This window comes from Ictalurus furcatus, chromosome 16 (genome assembly GCF_023375685.1).
Source record: "Ictalurus furcatus strain D&B chromosome 16, Billie_1.0, whole genome shotgun sequence".
NCBI lineage: Eukaryota > Metazoa > Chordata > Actinopteri > Siluriformes > Ictaluridae > Ictalurus > Ictalurus furcatus.
Window position 1 is genome coordinate 18577651 of NC_071270.1, and position 6764 is coordinate 18584414.

Here is a 6764-nt window from a genome sequence, read left to right on the forward strand (position 1 = left end):
AACCAATACTACACAAAGATCTTCTTTAAATGTTTTCTTTAAAAAATCAGGTATTATCAAATGTATCAACCAGTGAAGAGTGTTCAAATGTAAATTTAATAGATATCTGTGTATATTTAATACAATTAGTTTTTTGGGTTTGTTTGGGTTTTTTAATTCAACCACTGCAAATAACTGATACCTCTGTAAAACATGCCTTCAGTTTCTACACCAACAAACTTTGAGTCCATCCCATTTTAAACGGAGCAGAGCTTTTACCATTATTATCAGGATTTTTTTTTTTTATCAAAGAAAGAACAACAAATTGAAAAGAACACCCAATGGAAAATGGCAAGAGCAAAGGAAGAAGATGAAAATTCTTTCTGGTCCATTTAATGGCAGGAATTGCAGAAATTACTCTTGGATACACAGCTGTAATCGTTCCATCTGGGTGGGTAGCCTTCAACCATTATCCACCCTGATGTGGTCAAATCTTACAGTCTCATTCTTTCAGTTGAAAATCATATTAAGTGTCTAAAACCCTCATTTATGATCAGTGTAATCAATACATTTGCAATTACTAACATTTTTAAATCTTAATCTCAGCCTGCTGAAGTCTTCAGTACCTCAACTTTGTAGTTAATGTTAAGACTTGGACTCTAACATGATGTCTGTAGGGATCAGTATTTTGTGCTTTAAAGATGAGAACGAATTCAGAGAGTACATCACAAGAATTAGAGGCAGTCTTACCTTTTCAGGTGCTGTAGACTGAAGCATGGTTGATGGTGCTGTTTCAGTGTGCAGAGATTCTGTAGTCCATGCCGTTTGGTTTGGTTTTCCTGTACCTACTACAGCCAGAGAAGACGCAGAAGACTTTTCAACGTCAGAAGTCAAAGAACTATGTGCTGGTTTACAGACATCCCCGTAGAGTTTTGAGGACCTCTTGATGACGGCCGAAACAAAAGTGGTCCTCTCTGCGTTCATGCTCGGCGCTGTCTTTGCGTTTTCTAGAGCAGCAGCCTCCTCCTTGTGTTTGGCACTGTGCACCCAGTTGCTGTGCGACAGCCGATGTGTGCTTGGTGGAAAAGTAGAGGTTGGTGCACAGGCTGGAGGCAATCCACTGGGCGTTGGGCTCAGATCTGGACTACGTGGTGTTGTCCTGTTCTGGGAGTCAGATTCTGTTGATGGGTAGAGGAAACTCACTCTGGGACCTAAAGAAGGTTTGGGAAAGTTCCCCAGTGATGGAGACTGAATCATTTCACTCATGGTTTCCGGAGGGTCCTGACACAAGAGCCAAATGGAGGATTCTATGCGTTCACCAGAGTTGTCCTTTCCAGATACTGAATTTGGGGATTTGTTGAGTTCACAACTCAAGCACTCCTGAGAATCTGTTTTACTTAGAGACCCATTTCCTGTTAAACATTCACAGCTTGATGATGAAGTGGTTTCTTGGTTAGCCGCCCTGATATCTATCCTTGTTGAATCAGAGGAATAGCTCTTTTCTGTAATCCTATAATCAAATAGTGGTGAAGGTGCTTCCTCTGGTATAGATTTACTATCCACACTCTGTAATAAGGTGTCGTCTAAAGCATCCTTGTATGCTGTTATACTTTCTTCCGCCCTGGTGTTGATGCTCTCTAGGTCTCCGACTGAAGGTCGTGCTATGTCTGCAGCTGTTGTGGCTGATGATAATTCCTCTGGAGTGACCAAGCTCAGAGTGTCAGCAGAAGGTTGGCACTGCTGGGCCCTGGAGGGTGACTGTAGTTGGATGAAAAGGAAGGAAGTCTTGACCTGATGATGATCTCCCATTTCCTCTATGGGAGTGTGGTCTCTTGGAGCAAAGGGGAGGGAGCAGAAGTGCACAGGTTTTCCCAGACTAACCTAGGTTACTGCTGGCCTGGAGGTACAGAAATACACACAGGCCGTCACAAGTGAGAACTGTTTTGAATCTTTTGGGGTGTAAACTCTGGGAAGAGATCCTAAATATACTTTTGAGTTCAAACTATGCCAATCTGTCTTGCTTTCATTGGATGTATATTCTAATTTCACCATGTACCATGTGACAGATCCTAGTTTCATCAAGATGTTTAGTGGGTTACATAAATTTCTAATGACTACACAGATGTCTACAACAACAAAAACATTAGCTGTCCATCACATTAAACAGTGAACAATTACACAAAAAGGAGGGAGTCTCTAAAAAAGCCAGAACAGCTTTTTTCCTTTTTTATTTAAACTAAAAAAAGAGAACAATATCACACTCATAAAGCATTCCTGAGTGGTTTGTTATGTATTCTTAGGTTCTTACAGGGGATCTACCTGGAGTCCTCTTTACCAAGGACTACGTTTACATGCACACCAAATTCCATTTAAGGTGTATGTTCAGGTTGCAGCCATATTCCTAATACGATGTTTATATGTGTACAGGCATCGGAATATTCCTGTATACATGCTTGTTGTACGTATGCGCTTTTCCTTTCCTGATGTTATTTCCCAGGCGATTCAAGACGCTGCCGTTGTTACCCACAATTTCTTGCGTACTGAGCATGCGCATATATCTCCTTTCAGTGGATTTTCTGAATAAGGTGCAGCAAACTTCCGATTAAAACAGGCATATTCCAGGGATGGGAATCAAAATTTGGGGAATCAGAATGTTGTCTTAATCTGAATCGGGCAATCAGATTGCGGCGTTTACGTGACTCGGTACTGATTAGAATATTGCCCAATTCAGATTAATATCAGAATATTGATGCGCATGTAAACATTGGCACTGTTGCAGACGATTTCTCATGAGGGACTCACTTAAAGACCCGTAACAGTTGACCTTTTTTCAAACAGTGTCTTTTTTTTAAATAACTAAATTAGCAAATGATCCAACCATTTATTATTATCCAATCCCTTCAGACTTTATTAGCAATAATTTCCCGAACTTATAAAAAGTAGAGACCACAAGTGCTGAAATTCAGCAGCAATCTATAATGTCTAAAGATAAACTTTCAGGGGACATCATATTTAAATTACTCATGAGGCCTGAAGCCACACCTACAGTATGTCCAGTCCTTGTCCAAATATGCGGTCCAACATGATTATCCAGAAACTTGCTGCATTACCAAAGCCACACAAGTGCAAGTGTGAAAGGAAGTTAATTTGCATAACTGCATATATGGATTACAGTAACAAATGAGTATGGATAGATAAAAGGAAGAAAGGATGAATAATGAAATATGTAGATATATGCTTTAGATTGAGAATGTATTATTAAATAAGGCCAGCTTTTAATATATTGTTAAAATCGCAGTTCCGCTATAGTCTGTGAAAAAAGAGCACTGTGGGACTGATTCTCATTGCTTTTCCCTGACTTACGAAATCAATAGGTCAAGGTTTATGTATCTGCAAAGAAGTAACACTATATGCACAATGTAAGCCATGGGCATGCGATCTTTGTTGTTTTAGTTACCTGCTGAGAACTAAGTGAAAACGTAGAAATTTGGGGGCAACTTTCTTATTTTCCTTTCATTTCTTTGGTACACAGACTAAACTATACAATACCTGCCCTCCAATTTAAGCACCATCAAGGGCACTGTAAAATAGTGTCAGTGACCTATTTTTATCTTAGCTATGAATGTTACACTCTAGTGGGCCTGCGAGTCCACTTAAAGCCACTGAGAATTCAGTTAAGTGTATCAGCATCAACATGTATGGTAAAAGACCACTGAAATGATGTTGAATTTTTTTTTTTAATCTAAAAACAAACTAAAAAAAAAACCCTGACAATATATAAAAATATAATCTGAAATGACAATGAGCGGGAGTTGGCCTGGAAATGAATGCCAGGTTGAATATTATGACTATAAATTAAGACTGTAAGTGTTCCTCACCTTGGTGCTGAGACAGAATTGAACTGTGGAACCATGGAACTGTTTCCCGGAGTCAAGAGGGTGTGTAAACATGCTGAATGACTGCATATCGACAGGCGTGTGCGAGGACTCCTAATGTCAACTCGCCTGGGGGCCCTTGTTATTGAAACCAAACACAGAGGAAATGATGTCATTTGAGAGGCTCCAAGAAAACCCTTTCTTTTTGGGGAGGGTTTGCATCCAACTCTCACAAAAGCCAATGAAAAGCACGCTGATGGTTTCAATCGCAGTGAAAGCATTGTTTTGGCAAACCAGTGATGTGGGCTGGGCGATCTCGAAACCGGCAAAGGAAAACAGCTGGTGAGTCAATCATCCTGTCATTTGATCAAAAAGCCCCCCTGTTTTGACCAGCAAAGAAAGGTGTCTAATTCTGACAGAATGGCCTTAGGCAATTATTTATGGTATAAACTGTGTCATTATTGTGACAATGAAAAAAATGTCACTAAGAGAGCAGACAAAGCCGGTAAGAGTTCAGACATGTTGAGCAGATCTAAACTCACATCTCCCACATCACTGCAATGCTGGTGGTAGATTACCGATAAAGCTGACAACGTTGGGGCAATGAGTGGGCACCAAAGTAAACATTTACCCGGAAGAAAAGGAAGCATTCTACAATCCATGCCTACGCATCAAAACAAAGAAGAAACTACATTGGTGAGACATGTACTATACTTGTAGTTGTACATGCAAATTATTATGTGAGGGTCTAGTGATTGACATATTTTGTAATTAGTCTTTTTAATTAGGCTACTCATAAGCTATTTTGGTATTCAGGACACCACCAGCACCATGTCGTTTGGTATTTGGAACACCACAAGGACCGTGTTAATTTATGTCTATTTTCACCCATAAATATTTCATTTTCTTAGACAATTAAAGACATTACATTGAAAAGTCATACTGAGTTTTTTTTCTCCTTTTTTATATTATCAGACTGTTAAAATGCTAAAAGCCCTCTGAGAGAACTGAAACATCTTATAGACTTTAATGCAAAATTTAAATGATTCAAGCTTTAGACACGCTAAACAAGTCAGTTACATAAGCCCAGACAACATTTTAGAGGTCGTCTGAAACTGACAGTAATAGATCTGCGAAGTAATACTTTTTAATATTGTAGAAAAGATGGAAATCGTTCAGTGAGGGTGAGACGTTGAGAGATTTTAAAGGCATGTTGATTCCTAAAGGGTCAGACTTTTGCTTCAGTTTTATGGGCGTAAAACTGCACTGTAAATCCGGATAAGTTCATTTAACTCAAAAAATTTGGGAAACTAATTACCTCAAAATTTTTAAGCCGATAAATCAATTTCTTTAAGCCAAATACACTTAAATATAACAAAAGTTAATTTTAAATTACAAAGATTGAGTTAAATTTTTGTTATATTTAAGTGTATTTGGCTTAAAGAAATTGATTTATCAACTTAAAAAATTTGAGGTAATTAGTTTCCCAAATTTTTGGAGTTAAATGAACTATCCGGGTTTACAGTGTAAGATTAATGTAATGAACTCTGTAATGTACAGCTTGAGGCAGTGTATACTTATAGTGTATACTTATGTATAGTTATAGTACTCTATATGGAAGCAACAGTACATATAGCTGTTGGAATGAGCTTTCTTGTGTCTAATGGGGAATGTAAATGATTCATGAAGTCAGTTATAAAATGTATAAACTACACACACATTTTTAGAAGTCAACTGAGATAACATCTGCTCGTTAACTACATTTTCTGCAAAATAAAATCAATATGATCTTCTTAAAATGGCAGTGCACTGAAGGTTACACTATTACAGTCTCATGTTGCTGTTGCTGTTGTAGATTTTTAATATATAATTCCAGGTTTTCGTTCAGAACTTAAAACTAAACCCTCTTACTTACTGTGCATCTACAGTCCTCGCTCAGACTCCAGCATGTCTCCTGTACTGGTGGTGAGTCGTGTTGTGATTTAGTGAAATGCGCCTGTGTTCAGATGGATGCAGTGTAAAATCCCGCATTGTGATCATGTTCACTGCCACATTAGCTCGCCTCGTTTAACGCTGGAGTTCCGTTATATCTCCGTCTACACGCTCATTCAACACGACTTTACAAGCGCTGGACATGACGACTCGCTTCTACTGAGTCGACTCGTTTAAGCAGTGAGTCGTTTCATTGAATCGAAGCGCCCGTCTTTTGAATCGTTTGATTCACCACCGAGTGCTGCTTCCAGAAATAGTGTGCACTACAACGTCAACCTTTTAAACCCCCTTTTAATAGATATTTTTGTATCGATTTATACTGTTATAGTATGATAATATAAGAAGAACTATAATTTGCGTGATAATAGGCTTGTTTTAGCTTTAAACGATTTTGGCGTTTGTTATTTGTCTATTTGCCTTATTTACATATATTTTTCTTATCCTATATTATTATTAAAATATAAAGTTTATATTGTTGTTTTCTTCTTTCTGTTAGTGCTATTTATTTATTTAATAACAATAGCAATAACAATTATAACAATGATAATAATAATAATAATAATAATAATAATAATAATTATTATTATTATTATTATTATTATTATTATTATTATTATTATTATTATTATTATTATTATTATTATGGGGCACGGTGGCTTAGTGGTTATCATGTTTACCTCGCACCTTCAAGGTTGGGGGTTCGACTCCCGCCTCCACCCTGTGTGCATGGGGCTTGCATGTTCTCCCTGTGCTTCGGGGGTTTCCTCCAGGTACTCCGGTTTCCTCCCCCAGTCCAAGCACATGCATTAGGCTGTAGGATAATTGGCATTTCCAAATTGTTTGTAGTGTGTGAATGTGTTATGATTGTGCCCTGCAATGGGTGGAAACTTGTGCCCTGAATCCCCTGGGATAGGCTCC

At 38.1% G+C, this 6764-nt stretch overlaps 1 long non-coding RNA gene across 1 annotated transcript; it reads right to left on the bottom strand.

The window, feature by feature from the left end:
• Positions 1–1346: 1346 nt before the first annotated feature.
• On the bottom strand, positions 1347–6036 carry LOC128620422 (uncharacterized). Its single transcript, XR_008388140.1, has 3 exons — positions 5770–6036; positions 3858–3992; positions 1347–1876 (listed from the first exon to the last, which is right to left on the bottom strand). It is a non-coding gene; the product is annotated as an uncharacterized LOC128620422 (long non-coding RNA).
• Positions 6037–6764: the final 728 nt, after the last annotated feature.